This window comes from Somniosus microcephalus, chromosome 12 (assembly GCF_052327205.1).
Source record: "Somniosus microcephalus isolate GS21.2 chromosome 12, FLI_Smic_1.0, whole genome shotgun sequence".
Lineage (NCBI taxonomy): Eukaryota > Metazoa > Chordata > Chondrichthyes > Squaliformes > Somniosidae > Somniosus > Somniosus microcephalus.
The window spans coordinates 27,785,350-27,807,922 of NC_140998.1; the positions used below are offsets into that span (position 1 = coordinate 27,785,350).

Sequence of the window (22,573 nt, forward strand, 5' to 3'; positions counted from 1 at the left end):
TGGGGTTTCTGTGATTCTGTGATTCTGTGAAGTCTAAGTTGGGTAACGCGTCGACCTCGTATATCACTTGGCCCGCTCAGGCTCCAATTAGACCCTAACATACTGGTTCCCCTTTAGTAAATACTGGGTATCGTTTATATTATGAATATAGAGTTGGGATATCTATTCAGTTCACATTTATTCTAATCATTGAAACATCATCGTTTTTGCTATCTCACCTCTGACTGACGCGACAACAGCGGCAGGTTTAGATTGCTGAGCTTCAGTGTGCTCAATAGTTTTTTTGCATCCTCGATTCTCAGAGTGTGCCTGCAAAGCGATGAAAATGTTGGCACCGTATTTATTTTTTATTTTCTTTGGAGGCTGATTTCAAGATGCGCTGGGTATTGGTTTAAATTTGCAGTGCTCTGCTCACTGTGCTGTGACAGTTCCTGAGACAGAGTAATGATCGTTTGGCATCAGAGTGTGTAATATTGTGATGTATTTGACTGAACGGTACACGCTACAGCTTGATGTATTTTGCATCTCTGAATGGATCGTGTCTCATACATTTAATAGCCTCAACCAGTGTGAACTGGTTCACCCCAAGGTGCTTCATAAATGAGTGTAATGAAAATGGAGGCTAAGCCAGGAAGCGATAGATTAGGAAAGATGACTGAAAGTTTGGCCAAGGAAATTGGTCTTGAGGAGGATATTTGAAGAGGTGGAGAAGTTTAACGAGAGAGTTCCAAAGAGTCAGGCCAAGGAGACAGAGAGCCCCGCCACCAATGGTGGAGGACAGGCGGGGATGGCTGGATGCACAGGAGGCGAGAGTCAGAGGACTGGAGGTTTTGAGCGGAGCGGGGTGGGAGGGAATATAGGGCTGGAGGAGATGTATAAAAAAGTGAAAGCAAGGCTGTCATTTCATGCTAGTCAGAAATGTACTTACACCTTCTAATCTGCGAACTCTACAACCTGGCGACATAAGTTAAAGCTTAGAAGGAAGACGACTTATTTAACTACTTCTCACAGAGAGTGGTGAATGTGTGTGGCGGCAATTGTGTGGTCAATTTAAGGGGGAATTGGATAGATATTTGAGGGAGTGATTGATTGAGGGGTATTAGTTTTTGGGACCGGTCGGATGGGCTGGGGATGTCTCATCAAACAGCAATCAAAACTGAGTTACTTCAGGTTGTGTTTACTTACAACAATTAGGCTTTTTGGCTTTAAAGGAATAAGCCACTTTAAACACACTGTCATCATAGCAGAAGAATTGTACAGGACACAGGGAGTGACACTCCTTAAATTATTAAACAGCATATCATGTGACTTACTCTGAGCAAGGCTATGGACGATACAAGCAACAATAAGCAAAGGCTGGGAGCATTGGATGGATTTTTCCGAGATGTGCAAGCCTTGCGACATTGAAGACATCAAAAAGAAAATCGGGTGACGTATGAAGCAAGTAACATTTGCATCACACAAGTGCCAGGTAATGACTAGCTCCAACAAGAGAGAGTCTAACCACCTCCCCTTGACATTCAATGGCATTACCATCGCCGAATCCCCCACCATCAACATCCTGGGGATCATCATTGATCAGAAACTTAACTGGACCAGCCACATAAATACTGTGGCTACAAGAACAAGTCAGAGGCTGGGTATTCTGCGGCGAGTGGCTCACTTCCTGACTCCCCAAAGCCTTTCCACCATCTACAAGGCACAAGTCAGGAGTGCAATGGAATATTCTCCACTTGCCTGGATGAGTGCAGCTCGAACAACACTCAACAAGCTCGACACCATCCAGGGCCATTTTGTCTACTTCATCAGCACCCCATCCACCACCTTAAACATTCACTACATCCACCACCTGCACACCGTGGCTGCAGTGTGCATCATCTACAAGATTCACTGCAGCAACTAGCCAATGCTTCTTCAACAGCATCTCCCAAACCCACGACCTCTTCCACCTAGATGGACAAGTGCAGCAGATACATGGGAACACCATCACCTCCAAGTTCCCCTCCAAGTCGCACACCATCCTGACTTGGAAGTATATCGCCATTCCTTCATTGTCGCTGGATCAAAATCCTGGAACTCCCTCCCTAACAGCACTGTGGGAGAACCTTCACCACACGGACTGCAGCGGTTCAAGAATCATAAAATCAAAGAATGGTTACAGCACAGAAGGAGGCTATTTGGCCTGTTGAGCCTGTGCCGGCTCTCTGTAAGAGCACTTCCGCTAGTCCCACTCCCCCGCCCTTTCCCCATAGCCCTGCAAATATTTTTCCATCAAGTACTTATCCAATTCCCTTTTGAAAGCCACAACTGAATCTGCCACCACGACCCTTTCAGGCCGTGCATCCCAGATCATAACAACTCGCTGCGTAAAAAAGTTTTTCCTCATGCCACCTTTGGTTCTTCTGCCAATCACCACCACCTTCTCAAGGGCAACTAGGAATGGGCAATAAATGCTGTCCTTGCCAACGACACCCACATCCTGTGAATGAATAAAAATAGATTCGCTATCACCCGTTTTGCACAACCACCCAGGACCAATTTCACCTCCAAGATGGCAGATAGCATGCAGCGTCCCTTCACTTCTGATTCAGAAGATAAACACTCAAAATATTCTTCATGATGACATGTGTCCTGTTAAAAGCACATGAATGGCCAGACTCATCTTTTCAATTTCAGATGATTTATGAAAAAAAACTCCGAATATTATAGGATACCAGGATATAATATATTAGAGGTCATCCAGGAGAAAAAGGAAGAATTAAGCAATGCCTTGATTTTAAAATTCTCATCCTTGTTTTCAAATCCCTCCATGGCCTCGCCCCTCCCTATTTCTGTAATCTCCTCCAACCCCGCCCCCCACCCACCGAGATATCTGCGCTCCTCCAATTCTGGCCTCTTGAGCATCCCCGATTTTAACCACTACACCACTGGTGGCCGTGCCTTCTGTTGCCTCGGCCCTAAACTCTGGAATTCCCTCCATAAACCTCTCCACCTCTCTCTCCTCCTTTAGGACACTCCTTAAACCTTATCTCTTTGACCAAGCTTTTGATCACCTGTCCTAATATCTCCTTATGTGCTTCCCTGTCACATTTTGTTTGGGGCGTTTTACTATGTTAAAGGCGCTATATAAATGCAAGTTGCTGTTGTTGTGAAGTGTGGCCACATGTTCTTTTAGGAGATGGCGGGAGAGAGACACAATGCTCCAGTCCTCCAAGGGCTAAAGCTTCAAAGTCTTCATTAATCAGCCAATTTCCGTGCTCGCCCGGTACACGTAAACATGCAAATTGTTCTGTCTTTTGCAAGTTAAAAGGGTTTTAATTGGATTCTGTTTGATTATACACAGCCTGCTGAGAACGAAAAGACTTTCAAATGTTCAAATAATTGAAAGTGGTGCATGGGTTTTTACAGACCCGCTGATAACGTGAACATCTGAACACGGGGCATGTGACCAGAACAGGATGTGTCAACATCTTTCTCATGTGTCACTGCAGTTTAATGCACGTAAACGCTGCGCATTGACTTATCCTGCTGGCTTTTAATTTCACACCGATTAATGCCATGGAAAGAATAAAATAAGACGTGTGCGGCAATTGGAAAAATGATGATGTTGTACATCTGGAGTACGCATCATGTTAATCAACTGAAGCCACTTCTCATGTATTTCCATGTACGATCAAGGTAATTCATTAGCACTGTAAAAAAAATTCCGACAGATCAAAACAAATCAATTCACCAGCACCGTGCACGATTGAAGTGGGCTGAATCCGTTCCATTCACCAGCACTGTGCAGCATTGAAGTGGGCTGAATCCGTTCCATTCACCAGCACTGTGCAGGATTGAAGTGGACTGAATCCGTTCCATTCACCAGCACTGTGCAGGATTGAAGTGGACTGAATCCGTTCCATTCACCAGCACCGTGCAGGATTGAAGTGGACTGGATCCATTCCATTCACCAGCACTGTGCAGGATTGAAGTGGACTGAATCTATTCCATTCACCAGCACTGTGCAGGATTGCAATGGACTGAATCTATTCCATTCACCAGCACCGTGCAGGATTGAAGTGGACTGGATCCATTCCATTCACCAGCACCGTGCAGGATTGAAGTGGACTGAATCTATTCCATTCACTAATGCGGTAATGGAATTCCAATGGGGAAATAAATTTCATTCAGTAGCACTCTTCAGAATTCCAATGGACAAATTACAAATTCCTTATTTTACACTATCTTAGCAGACCACAATATTTCCCTATCACTCCCATTCACGAGAATACCAATTCCTATTTGCCATCATTGTACAGAATTCCATTCCCCTGTAGAATCCCAATTGACTAAATCCCATTCCATTCATTCACACTCCAGGAGAGCAGAGCAAGACCCAGTCACTTCCACAGTATAGAATTCCTGATCCATACATAGCAAGTTAAACTCAGAATCCTCATTCAAGCATAAACTGCACTCCAATTATCCAATTTTTTTTAATGAACAGCACAGTTAATGCCATCAATCTACTCCTAGATTTGACCTAGAGTCAGCAACACATTTCAGAAATCTAATTAGTTTTATGTAAAATATATACTTTTGTTCAGTGCTTTCTGGTTATTTGTGTTTAGATTGAATTCTGAATGAGTGGATTAAATGGTCCGTGATACAAAAATTTGAGAGTTGACTATTTTCCCTTTATTTTCTTCCCCATTCTCTCTTCTTCACTGAAAGAGAATTTTCCAAAATTCCATAGATTCTAGAACGGTTCCCGTGGATTGGAAGGTAGCAAATGTAACCCCACTATTTAAGAAATGAGGGACAGAGAAAATGGGGAACTACAGGCCAGTTAGCCTGACATCAGTAGTAGGGAAAATGCTAGAATCTATTATTAAGGACGTGGTAACAGGGCACTTAGAAAATAATAATCGGATTGGGCAGAGTCAATATGGATTTATGAAAGGGAAATCGTGTTTGACGAATCTGTTAGAGTTTTTTGCGGTTGTAACTAGCAGAATTGTTTTTTTATTTGCTTATGGGATCAGGGTGTCGCTGGCAAGGCCAGCATTTATTGCCCATCCCTCGTTGCCGTTGAGAAGGTGGTGGTGAGCTGCCTTCTTGAACCGCTGCAGTCCGTGTGGTGAAGGTACTCCCACAGTGCTGTTAGGGAGGGAGTTCCAGGATTTTGACCCAGCGACGATGAAGGATCAGCGATATACTTCTATGTCAGGATGGTGTGTAACTTGGAGGGGAACTTGGAGGTGGTGGTGTTCCCATGCGCCGGCTGCCCTTGTTCTTCTAGGTGGAAGAGGTCGAGGGTTTGGGAGGTGCTGCTGAAGAAGCCTTGGCGAATTGCTGCAGTGCATCTTGTAGATGGTACACACTGCAGCCACGGTACGCCGGTGGTGGAGGGAGTGAATGTTTAAGGTGGTGGATGGGGTGCCAATCAAACAGGCTGCTTTGTCCTGGATGGTGTCGAGCTTCTTGAGTGTTGTTGCAGCTGCACTCATCCAGGCAAGTGGAGAGTATTCCATCACACTCTTTACTTGTGCCTTGTAGATGGTGGAAAGGCTTTGGGGAGTCAAGAGGTGAGACACTCGCCGCAGAATACCTAGCCTCTGACCTGCTCTTGTTGCCACAATATTTATGTGGCTGGTCCAGTTAAGTTTCTGGTCAATGGTGACCCCCAGATGTTGATGGTGGGGGATTTGGCGATGGTAATGCCATTGAATGTCATGGGGAGGTGGTTAGACTCTCGCTTGTTGGAGATAGTCATTGCCTGGCACTTCTGTGGTGTGAATGTTACCTGCCACTTATCAGCCCAAGCCTAAACGTCATCCAGGTCTTGTTGCATGCGGGCATGAACTGCTTCATTATCTGAGGAGTTGTGAATGGCGCTGAACACAGTGCAGTCATCAGCGAACATCCCCATTTCTGACCTTATGTTGGAGGGAAGGTCATTGATGAAGCAGCTGAAGATGGTTGGGCCTAGGACACTGCCCTGAGGAACTCCTGCAGCGATGTCCTGGGGCTGTGATAATAGATAAGGGGGAACCAGTGGATGTGGTGCATTTGGATTTTCAAAAGGCTTTCGATAAGGTGCTACACAAGAGGTTATTAAACAAAATTAGGGCTCATGGGATTGGGGGTAATATACTAGCATGGATTGAGAATTGGTTACAGAAAACAGAGAGTGGGAATAAACGGGTCATTTTTGGGTTCGCAGGCTGTAACTAGTGGGGTACCGCAAGGATCAGTGCTTGGGCCTCAGCTATTCACAATCTACATCAATGATTTGGATCAGGAGACCAAATGTAATATATCCAAGTTTGCTGATGATACAAAGCTGAGTGGGAATGTAAGTTATGAGGAGGATGCAAGGAGGCTTCAAGGGGATATAGACAGGCTAAGTGAGTGGGCAGGAACATGGCAAATGGAATATAATGTAGAGAAATGTGAAGTTATCCACTTTGGTAGGAAAAATAGAAAGGCAGAGTATTTTTTAAATGGGGAGAGATTGGGAAATGTTGGTATTCAGAGGGATCTGGGTGTCCTTGTACACGAATCACTGAAAGTTAACATGTAGGTACAGCAAGCAATTAGGAAAGGAAATGGTATGTTGGCCTTTATAACAAGAGGATTTGAGTATAAGAGTGAAGACATCTTACTGCAGTTATATAAGGCCCTGGTGAGACCACACCTGGAGTGTTGTGTACAGTTTTGGTCTCCTTACCTAAGGAACGATATACTTGCCATAGAGGGACTGCAATGAAGGTTCACCAGACTGGTTCCTGGGATGGGGGGATTGTCCTATGAGAGATTGAGTAGACTAGGCCTATATTCTCTGAAGTTTAGAAGAATGAGAGGTGATGGCCCAGAAATTCGGGTCGGGGGCTTCCCGCGGGTGTAAGCCCCCGATCTGCACTTACCTTGCACGCCAGCCGTTGAGCTCTGGGCCCCCGTGGAATTCCAATCTGGGGCCTGGTCCATCTGCCGGCGCGCAGTGCTTGCGTATCCCAGGGGCGCAGTTAGTTCGATGCATCCCGTGGGATCGCGTGGGCCATGAGGAGCCAATCGGAGCAGGGAATGCTCCATTCATAAGTCTGACAGGAAGTGCTGTCAAGACTTAAAAATACTACGGCCCCAAAATAGCACTAAATCTTCAAATAATTTTTTTTTTTAAATCACATTTTTTAAATAATCTATAAATGACATGAAATAACTATTTTAAACAATAATTTAAATTTTTGAAAAAACATTTATTTTCTAACGGGGCTAAAAATAAACTTACCTTGCTTTAAAGTATTTAAAAATAATAAACCTGTGGAAAAAATGTTTTAATTTTAATTAATTCACCACTTACCTTGTAAAAAGCAGGCCTTACGCCTGCTTTTTACATTTCTAACTTCTGCAGGCTTACCCTCGCGGGAAAATCTATATAAAAAAAAAGTTCGATGCGCATGCGCAGCCTCTCCCGCGAACATGTTCGACCTCTGAACCCCTTTGTTCAGAGGAATGGAAGTGCCGGTTTCCCACGCATGCGCAGTGCATGCAGGCAACCAGCACTTCCATTGGGCCTACGAGTGAGTACCCCGTGCGTACTCACCCGTGGAGACCCGAATTTCTGGGCCGATCTCATTAAAACATACAAAATTCTTACAGGGTAGATGCAGGGAGGATGTTTCCCCTGTCTGGGGAGTCTAGAACCAGGGGTCACAGTCTCAGAATAAGGGGTTGGCCATTTAGGACTGAGATGAGGAGAAATGTCTTCACTCAGAGGGTGGTGAATCTTTGGAATTCTCTACCCCAGAGGGCTGTGGAGGCTCAGTCATTGAGTATATTCAAGACAGAGATCGATAGATTTTTGAATATTAAGGAAATCAAGGGATATGGGGATAGTGCAGGAAAGTGGAGGTGAGGTAGAAGATCAGCCATGATCTTATTGAATGGCGGAGCAGGCTCGAAGGGCCAAATGGCCTCCTCCTCCTCCTATTTTTTATGTTCTTATGTTAAGGCATTGGCTTTTTGCAGGGGTACAGTTCCAGGAGACGCCAAAGTCCTTAGCCAAGTGGCCATTTGTGCCCTTTGACAGCAAGTGTCAGCAGTCAAGACAATCTTTAGAGAAATGCACAGAACTAAAGATTATTTCTTATCGCAAAAAGTAGAAATCCGTGTGGTTTTCAAAATCTTTGTCTATAACCTTTTTTAATTATCCTGATAAGCAACATTACATGTGATTGCAGTTCCACAGAACTCACAATTAGATCTGGATTTATTGGTGTGACACGTCAGTGATCTCAAATCCCCATACTGCCTCCAAGGAGTGAAAATCGAGTGGAAGTTGGTGCAGTAATGAGGTACTTCTACTAGATGACTCCAGTGTGCGCTAAACAGAAGGAGAGAAGATTCTGTTAGATTGTTATTCATCAGCAAGATCATAAATACAAGGGAGAAGATTCCTTTGGTTAATATGGGGCTGAAATTCCTGGGCTGGAGAGGAGACTTCCATTGCGCGAGTCTGGCAAGGTGGGTCCATTCTATCCCTTCCTTCTCTTCTTCATAGTCATCCATCTGTTCCCTCCTGACTATCCTTCATTGGCATCCTTTCCTTTTCTCTCTCTCCTTCATTACTAACCATTTCACTGTTTCTCTCTCCTTTCCACTGCTGTCCAATTACATCCTCCCCCCCCCACCCCATCTTCCCTCCCCCTCAGCACTGCTCCTACCTCAATCCTGGTGCTCCTGGGTGTGATTCCGGCTGCTGCATTGTGCAGGTGGGAATTCCTGTTCTCATGAGAATTCTCAGCTACAGTAAGCAGGGCCAGAATCACTTATATTAACAGAAGGATTCAGGTAGCAGCGGTGCCCCACATCAGTGTTTTGGGGGTCGAGGCAAAAATTAACAGTCCATGCTCATTTTTGCCTCGACCCCCAAAACACTGATGTATGCAATAGATTAACGGAATGCTCCAGAAAACACACAAAAAATAGAGTTTATTAATTAAAATGGATCCACAAAATTCTACAAATGCTTTATCACAAAATAGAAATTAAGGGATCTTACAGTGTTTTTCATATTTGGAGTTTGTTTTGCAGTATGTTGCGCTCAAAATTCCTGCCCAATGGCACACAATTGCCTTACTTACCATTGGGAGTCATGATAGGCCATTGCAAAAGGTTGGGAGGTAATAGAAAGCTATTTTGAACATAATAACTTGAGTGTGGCAGGTAGAATGGCAGTAGCCACCCACCACAGATACAATTACACAGTGCACCAGGAAATCAATCTTTAATAAGCGAAACAAGAGGAAAAGAAATACTTGGGGACTCAGCCGATAACAGTAAGTGCTACATTGTGATTTTTTTTTATAAAGCACGAAACTGGAGCATTCCCTTAACTCAACGGGAACGAACCTGAGCATTTCTGCCAATAATTTAATTTACAGTAATATTTTATTGCACGTGATTCGGGGGGATAGAAAGAAGTGGGAGAAAAATTCCCTCCTTCTATCCCTGTAAATTGTGCCCATTGAAAGAATAAAAAGACTCCCATTTATGTAATGGCTCATCATATCACCTGAAAACTCTTCACCCAATTAGCAGGTGCAGTGAGAACATGGTGACCATTCTGCAGCAGCAGCAATGTCCTTCTAACCGAACAGGATGAATGACCGGTTAATCTCTCATTTTTCAGTCGAGGGAGTAATGTTGGTCAGGGTAACCTCTTGCTTTTCTCTGAATAGTGCCACGAGATCTTTAACATCTACCTGAAACAGGCAGATAAGATCCTCATTCAAATAGACAGCAATATAGCACTCCCTCAACACCAAACCCGAGTGTCAGCACAGAATATGAGCTCAAATCCTAGTGTGGGATTTGAACCTCTAATTGCCCGAACCAGAGGTAAGGGTGCTCCTGACCAAGCCAAGCTGATGTAATGAGGCCAAATCAATATATTGTTAAAGAAATAAAAAGACAAATGTTGGCAAACCTGTAGACTTGGAAATTCAAATCTCAAGAGTGGAACGGAGCAGCAATGATCTTAAATTAATCCGTGCACCTTGTCGCATAGCTTGGTACTGGTTGGATAGCTTTATCTGCCTGTTATTGCCACTCAGTACAGTAAGAAAGAAAGCCAGATATTTTTGTTGTTTAAATGGGGAAAATAAACATGCTAAACATACTGCAAATTAATGTTATCTTAATAAAACCACCTTACTTACAGCCACATCCCATTGTTCCTTACCGGTACAGCAGAACAGGCCGGGACTTGCCTTAGCCAAGGCCTAGTGAAGCTCGCCCACTCAGACAATCCCACCGCTCGGCAAGAATCAGTGAATGCAATGGTCCAGCACCAGCCGAAAGTGACTGAAGCACGTCTACTCGGGGTGTCCCATGGCTCAGCTAGAAACCGGCAAGTCACGCTGGTTGATGCCAGCCAACAGCCCAGCAAAAACCAGTCAAGCTTGCAGACTTCCAATGCGAGTCAAGAATGTAGCACAAATCAGCAACACACAAGACGCTGAAGCTATCGTAGTGTTTCGTGTAAAGAGAGGGGGGTTTCTTCCATTTAACATAAAAAGAATCTCATCAAAGTGGTTGCCAGATTTGTACTTGTGCCGATCAGGACAAGAAAAAGCACCGGGGACTTGCGCACTGTACAGCAGCAATAGTCAACGTCTGCAGGTTTGAGCTCAGTCAGTGCATGGCAAAGCAGCTCAACAACATCATGGCAAGTGTGTTGTGACCGGCTGCTCAGTTGTGCATTAGTTATAGGGCAACCCATTGACAAGAAAGCACAGAGAGTGAGGCTGCTCATTCCTGAAAGCATGCTTAAAAAACTCCCACTGGCGAAGCAATTAATTCTCATTTAACACACTTAGTGAAAAACAAAGGGGCTATGCTTCTTGTGGGGAGCTGTGCTCGGAAACAGGGTTGCAGGAGTGCCCTGAAGTCTACAGGAATTGAAGATTAATCTCCATAGGGGATAGAGAAACACCATAGGGGCTTTAAAAAAAATACAGGATTTGTTTTATTAGTCATAAATATATTGGAGATGCAAAATTATTGGAGATGGGAAAAATAAGGCCGTTTGACTGCATGGGGTGGTTGGAGGAGGAGATCACACGATGTAACCTTCAGGAACACGTCCCGCCACAGATGGCAACTACTCGGAGATACGGCTAACACACTGTGGCCCCGGTTCTCGGACGCATGCTCCCTGTGTGCAGCTCCCCAGGGGAAGACCAGGATCATAGAATCACCCCTTAAACCCCAGAGGAGCATCCCTGCTGCACCAGGGGAACTTTTCCATTTGCCTCTTCGGCCATTCTTGGGGAGTGGGACTAATTGGGCAGCTCTTTCAAAGAGCCAGCACAGGGACAATGGGTCGAATGGCCTCCTTCTGTGCTGCAAGAGTCTGTGATTTTAGAATTGAATTGGCCAATTCTTTCAACTAATTGCAAACTTACTTACCCAAGGGCGGTTTTTGAGGGAATCTTGCTTTTAGTTTCCCAATGGATTAGTCGCTGGTAGCAAGTAAATGCTGGAGCTACAGTATCAAGTTTGGGGAAATCAATTCCATTTGTTATTGCTCAGAAGAACAGAAGAAATAGGAGCAGGAGTAGGCCATTCGGCCCCTTGAGCCTGCTACCCCATTCAACAAGATCATGGCTGATCTGATCTTGGCCTCAATTCCACTTTTCCTGCCTGTTCCCCATAACCTTTGACTCCCCTGTAGCTCAAATATCGGTCTATCTCAGCCTTGAATATATTCAATGACTCCGCCTCCACAGCTCTCTGGGGTAGAGAATTCCAAAGATTCACGACCCTCTTAGAGAAGAAATTCCTCCTCATCTCAGTCTTAAATGGGCGACCCCTTATCCCAAAACTAAGCCGCCTAGTTCTAGATTCCCCCACGAGGGGAAACATCCTCCCTGCATCTACCCTGTCAAGCCCCCTCAGAATCTTATATGTTTCAATAAAATCACACCTCATTCTTCTAAACTCCAATGAGTATAGACCTTTTCTCATAAGACAACCCTTTCATCTCAGGAATCAACCTAGTGAACCTTCGCTGAACACCCTCCAATGCAAGTATATCCCTCCTTAAATAAGGAGACCAAAACTGTACACAGTACTCCAGGTGTGGTCTCACCAATGCCCTGTACCATCCTCCTTTGTCACCATCCTCCGCCTGCTTCACGACGACATGCAAGCCATGAGCCAGTTCCACCACAGACCCAATTCATGTACGGACCAGGGTCAAACAAGGCTGCGTCATCGCACCAACGCTCTTCTCGATCTTCCTTGCTGCAATGCTCCATCTCACCCTCAGTAAGCTCCCTGCTGGAGTGGAGCTAATTTACAGAACAAATGGGAAATTGTTCAACCTTCATCGCCTGCAGTCCAGATCCTAGGTCGTCCCATCCTCTGTCGTCGAATTACAATATGCAGATGACGCTTGCGTCTGCGCTCACTCGGAGGTCGAACTCCAAACCATAGTCAACACCTTCGCCGAAGTGTACAAAAGCATGGGCCTTACACTAAACATCCATAAGACAAAGGTCCTCTACCAACCTGCCCCCGCCACACAGTACTGCCCCCCCGATTATCAAAATCCACAACAAGGCCTTGGACAACGTGGACCACTTTCCATACCTCGGGAGCCTACTGTCAACAAGGGCAGACGTTGATGACAATGTCCAACACTGCCTTCAGTGTGCCAGTGCAGCATTCGGTCGCCTGAGGAAGAGTGTTTGAAGACCAGGACCTCAGACCCGGCACTAAGCTCATGGTCTACAGAGCAGCAGTGATACCTGCCCTGCTGTATGCCTCAGAGACATGGACCATGTACAGCAGGCACCTCAAAGCACTGGAGAGGTACCACCAATGCTGCCTCCGCAAGATCCTGCAAACCCATTGGCAGGATAAGCGCACCAACATCAGTGTTCTCGCTCAGGCCAACATCCCCAGCATCAAAGCTTTGACCACGCTCGATCAGCTCCGATGGATGGGTCACATCGTCTGCATGCCCGATACGAGACTCCCAAAACAAGCGCTCTACTTGGAGCTCCAACACAGCAAGAGAGCCCCAGGTGGGCAGAGGAAATGCTTCAAGGACACCCTCAAAGCCCCCTTGAAAAAGTGCAACATCCCCACTGACACCTGGGAATCCTTGGCCCAAGACCACACAAAGTGGAGGAGAAGCATCCGGGAAGGCGCCGAACACCTCGAGTCTCTTCGCCAGGAGCAAGCAGAAGCCAAGCGCAAACAGCGCAAGAAGCGCACGTCAACCCAAGCACCCCACCCACCCGCCCCTTCAACCACCATCTGCCCTACCTGTGACAGAGACTGTAGGTCCCACATTGGACTCATCAGTCACCTGAGAACTCACTTTTAATGTGGAAGCAAGTCATCCGAGGGACTGCCTTAGAAGAAGAAGGAGAAGAAGAGAAGTACAGTTGTAATAAGACTTCCCTACTTTTATACTCCATCCTCCTTGCAATAAACGCCAATATTCCATTTGCCTTCCTAATTACTTGCTGTACCTGCATGTTAACTTTTTGTGTTTCCTGTACGAGGACCCCCAGATCCCTCTGTACCGCAGCATTCTGTAGTCTCTCCCCATTTAAATAATATTTTGCTTTTCTATTCTTCCTACCAAAGTGGATAACCTCACATTTTCCCACATTAGACTCCATCTGCCAATTTTTTGCCCACTCACTTAACCTATCTGTATCCCTTTGCAGACTCTGTGTGTACTTCTCACAACTTGCTTTCCCACCTATCTTTGTATCTTCAGCAAATTTGGCTACAGTACACTCGCTTCCTTCATCCAAGTCATTAATATAGATTGTAGATAGTTGAGGCCCCAGCATTGATCCCTGCGGCACCCCACTAGTAACAGTTTGCCAACCTGAAAATGACCCATTTATCCCAACTCTCTGTTTTCTGTTAGCCAATCCTCTATCCATCCATGCTAATATATTACTCCCAACACTGTGAGCTCTTGTCTTGTGCAATAACCTTTTATGTGGCACCTTGTCGAATGCCTTTTGGAAATCCAAATACACTACATCTACTAGTTCCCCTTGATCCAGCCTGCTCATTACATCCTCAAAGAACTCTAATAAATTTATCAAACACGATTTCCCTTTCATAAAACCATGCTGACTCTGCTTGATGGTATTATGGTTTTCTAAATGTCCTGCGACTACTCCCTTAATAATGGATTCCAGCATTTTCCCAATGACAGATGTTAGGCTAACTGGCCTATAGTTTCCTGCTTTCTGTCTCCCTCCTTCGTTGAATAGGGGCATTGATTATTTCAGTATGTATCATGGGGAGGTTGAGGTGGGGGAAGAGTTTGATGCCTGGCAGCTTCAGGTACTGTATGGCTTGTGTACATCTCAGTGTTATTGCCTGTTCATGTCTGTTGTGTATGTGTACCTTTAAGAGAATAACTGGTCTCAGACTGCAGTACCGGCAGTGACCACCCCTGTATAAAAAGGCGCTAGCAACCTTCTGTAGTTTCAGTTCCCGATTGTCTCCATTCAGTAAAGACTTGTTAAATCAACTCCTGCATTCCGTGTCTCCATTAACACACGGATTTAATACTGGTGACGAGTAAGAAACTAACTTACCTGCAACTCGGCAGCACCTCAGACGACGTTATTGACGGTCGAAGCCAGAACAGAGAAAATTTAAAAAATAATCCACAGAAACTCGAGAAACGGGCGTCGACTGTGGGCAACCGCCCTCCAAATCATCGACTTGAAAAGTGCAGGAGAGACTGTCAAGAGCCAGGCTTGGTCTCCAGTCTGTGGTTTCCCAGCCAATCGGGCTGGTGGCAGGTAGTGCACTGATCCTTCCTGGGCTGCGGCGGGCTAGAGCTCGATCGGGTGGCTCTGCAACAGGGCCGGGCAGCGAGTCGGGAAGTGAAGAGAGAGAGAGAGGGTGGAGCACACAGGGAGCAGCCGGTGCTTCGCAGCCGGGCAGCGTTCGGACCTAAGAAGAGGGAGGGAAGTGTCCCAGAGGGTCCGCTCCACGACGGGGAACAGTTACAAATAAAAATACCGTGGAGAGCGGCATTGACAGCAGCGGCAGCGGCGGGAAAGCGTGGGAGGCGCCATCTTAACTCGGCGGGGAAGAAGGAAAAGCGCGGGATGCGCCATTTTGTTAAATCGGGGACGAAGGCAAAGCACAGGAGGCGCCATCTTAGATTTTCAAGATGCCAAAGACTGGTGATATCACTGCCTTTGATAATGCTCCCCGTGTTTGCATGGGTTTCCTCCGGGTGCTCCGGTTTCCTCCCACAGTCCAAAGATGTGCGGGTTAGGTTGATTGGCTATGATAAAAAAAAAAAAAAAAAAATTGACCCTTAGTGTTAGGGGGATTAAATACGTGGGGCTATGGGGATGGGGTGGGATATGTGTTGGTGTGGGGGTTACGGGGATCGGGTGGGATATGTGTCGGTGCAGGCTCGATGGGCCGAAATGGCCTCTATCTGCTCTGTGGGGTTTCTGTGATTCTGTGAAGACTGGACCACGTATGTGGAAAGAGTCGAAGTATGTTGCGAGGCAAACGAAATAGCCGAGGAGAAAAAGGCATCGGTATTGCTAAATTTAATGGGCGCAAGAACGTACGGCCTATTGCGGGACCTGATTACTCCAGCCAAACCGAAGGCGAAGAGTTTTAACGAAATTGTTGCTATCCTACAGGAACACCTAAATCCTACACCGCTGCTGATAGCAGAAAGATTTAAATTTCACAGGAGAAATCAGCATAAAAATGAGAGCAATGCTGATTTACTTACGGAACTACGCAAGCTATCAAAGCACTGCCAGTTTGGAGCAGGACTGGCAGATACCTTACGGGACAAATTTGTCTGTGGACTCCTGAGTGAAGGAACCCAGAAGAGGTTACTCTCAGAGAAAGAGCTGACGTTAGATAAGGCTTTCAGCGTGGCAGTATCGTATGAAGCAGCAGCAAGGGGAGCTGCGGAAATACAACAAAAGCCACAGGAATGCGGCACCCATGAAATGACACGGGGATTTGCAAAATGTTATCGCTGCGGCAGAACAAACCATGACCAGAAGGACTGCTGGTCCAAGGACAAAAATATGCAGGCAATGCGGAAAGATGGGACACATTGCATGAGTTTGCAGGTCTGAGAAGAAGACCAACGACAACAAAAAGGCTACTAGGGAACCGTACAGGAAAGTACAAAAGATGACGGACAGTAGTTCCGAAGACCAGATGAGCGATAGCGAATCCGGGAACAAGAGACTAAGCTGTCTCAAACTTCACAACGTAATCGCAAAAGAGGATCACCAAACCATGTGGGTCACCCTCACGATAGCAGGGTCCCAAGTCAAAATGGAATTGGATACAGGATCAGCTCTAACCGTCATGAATCGATGAGCCTACGAGCGGCTATTCTCACACATACCCTTGAGAGAGACATCCATTGTCTTGAGGATGTATACGGGGCAAAAAGTATACCCCAGAGGAAAAATAAGGGTGCCTGTCGAATACAACGGCAAGAAAATACAGAAATTGTATCTCTACATTCTGCAAGATGGTGGACCACCGTTATTGGGACGTGAATGGATCAGAAAGATAAGTTTAGACTGGCACTCCATTCAGGCACTGACGGTGGCTGGTAAAAAGGATGACGACGTCACTCCTGGCCGATTGTCAACAATCTCAGCTAACGCCAAAGAGGTATTTCAACAAGAACTGGGCACTCTTAAAGGCGTAACCGCCTCGATAAAAATAGAGGAGAATGCAATTCCCAAGTTTTTCAAAGCAAGACCGGTACCATATGCAATTCGCCCAGCCGTTGAGGCAGAGCTGGAGAATCTGGAGAATGCAGGCGTGTTATCTAAGGTAGACTGGAGCGAGTGGGCGACACCCATCGTTCCTGTCATGAAGAAAACGTTAAACAATAAGTCTGAGGAGCCAAGGAAGGTTCGCATCTGTGGGGACTTCAAGGTGACAGTGAACCCAGTCCTTCACACAGTACAATATCCTCTTCCAAGGATAGAAGATATCTTCGCCTCACTATCTGGAGGGAAGCGTTTTACAAAAATTGACCTAGCACAAGTATATTTGCAGATGGAGGTTGAAGAATCCTCTAGGAAGTATCTTACGATAAACACTCACAAAGGTCTTTACCAGTATAATCGACTGGTATTCGGAGTAGCATCAGCTCCGGCGATATGGCAAAGAGCGATGGAACAAGTCCTGCAAGGGATTCCGAGGACTCAGTGTTACTTGGATGACATCCTGGTGACAGGTGAAGATGACAGTGAACACCTTGCCAACCTAAAGCAGGTGCTCACTAGACTACGTGAACATGGGCTACGAGCCAATCGCCCGAAGTGCGAGTTTTTTAAGAAACAGATATTGTATTGTGGCCACGTGATTGATGAAGAGGGGTTGCATAAGTCCCCTGACAAAATTGAAGCGGTAGTTAAGGCTCCAGCACCTGAAAATGTGTCGCAACTGAGGTCATTCCTCGGATTGGTGAATTACTACCATAAGTTTTTGCCGAATTTGTCCACAATTCTGCATCCATTGAACGCCCTACTACGAACGGGAGCAGCATGGAAATGGAGCGGTGAATGTAAGCGGGCCTTTCAGAAGGGTAAGGACCTAATCACTTCAAGAGAAGTATTGGCTCACTACAACCCATCACTACCGATAAGATTGGCGTGTGATGCGTCTCCCTACGGCATTGGGGCGGTACTGTCACATAAATTCCTTGATGGTTCTGAGAGGCCGATAGCTTTTGCGTCACGCTTGTTAACTTCAGCCGAGCATAACTACGCCCAGATTGACAGAAAGGCCCTCAGCCTTGTGTGGGGGGTGAAGAAATTCAATCACTACCTGCACGGTCAAACATTTACTCTAATAACTGATCATCAACCTCTTGTCTCCATTTTCAACCCTCAGAAGGGCGTACCGATAATGACAGCACAACGGCTACAGAGGTGGTCCCTTTTCCTAGGGGCACACCAATATGACATCGAGTACAAAGGAACTAAACAGCATGGGAATGCTGATGGATTGTCGCGCCTACCGTTGCCGACGGTGGAAGAAGAACTTGCAGTGGATCCAATGGAGATATTCCACTCGACCATAGTCGAATGTCTCCCTGTGATGAATGCAAACATAGAAAAGGAAACACGAAATGACCCGACACTATCCCAGGTCTATGATTTAACGGTGAAGAGATGGCCAGCACATGGCGAACCACTGCTGCCAGCATTCTCGCTGAGAAGTGAACAGCTGTCAGTGTGCAGAGGAACCTTGATGTGTGGATCCAGAGTAGTAATTCCACCCAAATTGAAGGATAGAGTGCTCAATGAGCTTCATGAGGGCCATCTGGGAGGGGTAAAAATGAAGAACTTAGCTAGAGCGTTTGTGTGGTGGCCAGGAATCGATAGAGAAATCGAAGAGATGACCAAGAGCTGTACAGGATGCCAGAAGGTCCAAAACGCCCCACCACAAGCCCCTCTACATCCATGGGAGTGGCCCTCATCTCCATGGCAAAGGGTGCACATTGATTTTGCTGGTCCCTTCATGGACTCGATGTTTTTAATTGCGGTGGATGCACATTCAAAGTGGCCAGAGGTAATAAAAATGTCCTCAACCACTACAGAAAAAACTATTACAGTCTTACGAACCATATTCGCCAGGAATGGGCTGCCTGAACAGATTTGCTCTGACAATGGACCACAGTTTGTGTCTGAAGAGTTCCGGAGGTTCTTAAAGAACAATGGTGTTAAGCATTACACATCTGCCCCATATCATCCAGCCACTAATGGATTGGCCGAGAGGTTTGTTCAAACATTCAAGAAGGCTATCAAGGCAATGTGTAATGAAGATATACCCCTACAACACAAGGTGGACAACTTCTTGTTTGCCTACCGGAATGCGACACATGCGGTTACCAACCAAACTCCTGCCATGATGTTCTTCAATCGAAGACTACGATGCCGCTTGGATTTGGTTAAGCCGAACATCAGAAGAGATGTGGAGAACAGGCAGTTTCAGAATATGAATGAAAGGCCGACCAGGAGTTTTAAGATAGGTCAACCAGTTTTGGCCCGGGACTACTGCACAGAGAAATGGCAGCCAGGAACGATTTGTACACGGCAAGGACCTCTCATGTATACCGTGGACGTTGGAGAGAGCATTGTAAGATGCCATGCTGACCAGATTCTAGAGTCACGGGAAAACCTCAACTCCACACCACGATCTGATACACCTGGTGATGAAACCGACGTACCAATTGCATCTACCGCAGAATCGGTGATATTGGAAGCAGATGAACCAAACAACGACATTGATCCCGACTCAACCTTGCCAGAAGAACCTGATACCCCAAAGAGGCGTTATCCAGACAGAATCAGGAAGCCTCCTCAAAGACTGAACTTATAATTGATTAACCTCAACCAATGTATCTAGCAACCGTAATTGTGATTGTAATTAGTTATCATTTAGTTGTTAAATGAATGTTATGTACTGTTTATCTAAAAGGGGAGGAATTGTTGTGTATGTGTACCTTTAAGAGAATAACTGGTCTCAGACTGCAGTACCGGCAGTGACCACCCCTGTATAAAAAGGCGCTAGCAACCTTCTGTAGTTTCAGTTCCCGATTGTCTCCATTCAGTAAAGACTTGTTAAATCAACTCCTGCATTCCGTGTCTCCATTAACACACGGATTTAATAATGTCGAGTCCACACACTAACAGCTAACAATTTACCAGTCACTTCGGTTTGGCTCGTGCATGGCAGTGCTACCTCCTCTTTGTACAGTGCGTTCACATCAGCTTCTGTACGGCTCGTGTCTCCGTACATTTGGAGTAATGCTCTCAAGGTTCATGCATATCTTAGTGCTATCCGCTTAGTGTATGCAGTGCACGTTTCCAATTTATTCACATCCAGTGTTATTACACTAATTACTATTTTTACACATACTGCAAGCTTCATTATCACAGACAATTAAAACAATTTGGGAGCCCTTTCTCGGTGTCATCCAGATTCTGAGAAAATGTATTTTGGGATGACTGTGTTTAAAGGGCCCATCTTATCATTTAACTTGTGCAGGATATTATACAATAGTGAATAACATCCTTTACATCTCGTGTTATGCCTGCAAATATTTATTTTTTTGTGTCCAACACAGAATTCTGTTTCCACAGGAAAGCCCACACTCCCTTTAAACTGAGCTTATGTGCAAAGTCATCTGGGTAGTGGGTCACAGGAAAAACAATGAACCATTCTTACCATTAGGGTATGCACTTTAAGTAGTGTGCCTCCTCACTATACATTCTGATCTCTAAGATTGACAGGCAAATAACACTCTCGCAGATCGTATATCTCAGGCTAAAATTACAAAAAAAGAGTTTATTAAGCAGTAAGATTAACAGAAGAAAGATGAAATTGAAAAGTAGATTTTAGTTGGATTATAATATTTCATTTAACTCAGAGGGGGCGAAATTCGCCTCCTTCGCGCCCGCTGTTAGCGCCTCCGGGGGCGCTAACGGGGCACAAAGGGCTTATTGCCCAGGCGGAGGCGCTAATAGCGCCTGCTGAGAAATTCGGCGGGGCGTTACTGAGGTGCTAGCCGATAGCGCCGCGCCACTTCCGGAAGCGCCCCTGGCCGCTGTGCCGCCGGCGATGACGTCATCACCAAGCGATGCAACCCCTTAGTGCCCTGCCGCAGCTCCTTAGCGCTCCGCGGCCAAAATTCGGCTGTGCCCCACGAAGTTGCCATGGGCGATGTCAGCGACAGCCTCGCGGGTCGTGAGCCGGGCTACACACCGCTGGTGGGGTGCTAATTAAAGGGGTGGCCCGGCTGCGCCCCACGCTGACATTATTTATTTTAGCCGACCTCCAGGTCGGCCCCACTTGGCGGCCCTTGGTGTGGTCCATAGCTGCCATTGCGCCGTTTGGCACCACGTGTCAGTGCCGGGCTGCGGCCACAGCTCCACGCCATCCTACTGGGCTAGTGGAGGCCGTCAAATGGCCCACAGAGGGCACAGCAGCCCTCCGCTTTAATGGAAGGGGAGGGGCGCTGAAACACATCAGTGCTACGTGGAGCGGCCACGTTGCCCTCCGGCGCTACCGCGTTTTGCACCCCATGCACCGCCCCGAGAGGAAGTGGAGTGCTCAAGATACCGCCCTGGCGAGGAAGCGATGCGCTAAGCCCAATTTACCGGCCGGGGTGGTACTCCCGCCCCGGGTACTAAATGTGAGGCGCTAATTTGGTTACCGCCCCCAGCCAAGGCGGAACCAAATTTCGCCCCCATGATGTCTGTTTAAAAACAGCAAAAACCGTTCTTTTCCTGACCAGTTCTTTGGGTGTAAAAGGTTCAGAAAAAGGACCTGTCTGTCTTTGACCCTTTAATGTTGTCCCAGGATTTCCAGGACTTTTGTGGGGGCACATACAGCTTAGTCTGTAGTATGAGCAGGTCGGTCAGAGGCATTTTAAATGAGGTTGGTGAGGGCATTCCTGGCCTCCAGTCTCATTTTCCTGATGGAACGTTGGTCTGGTTTCAATGGGGTGGGGCAGGGAGGAAATTCCCAAGTTGGGAATTTTCTTGACTCTGACCTCGTGACCACCTAGTGACCTGGATGTCGGGCTGAACCTACGTATGGGTACTTTTGAGCAGTAAAAGTATGACCCACCGAGGATCCAGGCCTGGACCGCCACATAAATGGCGACATCCATTCAAGGCTGAGATCGATGGATTTTTGGACTCTAGGTGAATCAAGGGATATGGAGATCGGGTGGGAAAGTGGAGTTGAGGTCGATGATCAGCCATGATCTTACTGAATGGCGGGGCAGGCTCGAGGGGCCGTATGGCCTACTCCTGCTCCTATTTCTTATGTTCTTATGATCTTATCTATATCAGTTTTTGCTCCCCCTTAGGGTTCCTGGGGCAGATGTTAATAATATTCTCAAGTGGTGCTGGATGCAAAAGTTTTAGCTGGTCAGTACCACTTTGGCCAACCCCTCATCCTCTGGCACTACCCAAGATGTGCCCATAGTGGTGCAGGTGCCTGGCAGGGCCAGTAGTGAAGGTCATCAACGCCTGCTCTGCCTCCTTTCCACCATTGGAGCAGGGCTGAAGATTTTCAGCCCCAAAATATTTTCAGTTCTTTTTGCTGCTGGCTCTCTCGCCAGTGCTGCTCGTATTTATTTGCCCCTTTCTGGTTGCTCATTGCCATTGTTTAGTTCACAGCGATTTGTTGCTTTTTCATGAATATGATATTTGGACACTTTGCACATGTGCCATCTTACGTGACAGATATTTTGTGACTGCGCCATTTTCCCATGCCCATGGCCATGTTCTAGATGCAAGACTTTAAATTATATAGATAAGAAAGCAGACCCTGCATATATTATATGCAGTGACAATGACAACTTGCATTTAGATAGCACTTTTAAGGTAGAAAAACATCCCAGGGCACCTCACAGAGTCATGAAGAAGATGCACTCCAAGCCAAGGAAAGAGAGAGACACAGTTGGAAGGGTGAACCAAAACTTGTACAAAGAGGTAGGTTTTAAGGA

General features: G+C 46.3%; 1 protein-coding gene across 3 annotated transcripts in view; it reads right to left on the bottom strand.

Moving 5' to 3' along the window:
* Positions 1-22,573, bottom strand: part of syndig1l (synapse differentiation inducing 1-like) — a 175,623-nt gene that overhangs the window by 123,537 nt on the left and 29,513 nt on the right. Inside the window, exon 2 of one of the 3 annotated variants that reach the window (XM_086002703.1) lies at positions 8,241-8,368. The exons of the other annotated variants lie outside the window; for them this stretch is intronic. The gene's annotated coding sequence lies outside the window, so the exon portion shown is untranslated. The remainder of the gene's footprint in view (positions 1-8,240; positions 8,369-22,573) is intronic. 3 annotated transcript variants of the gene reach the window in all.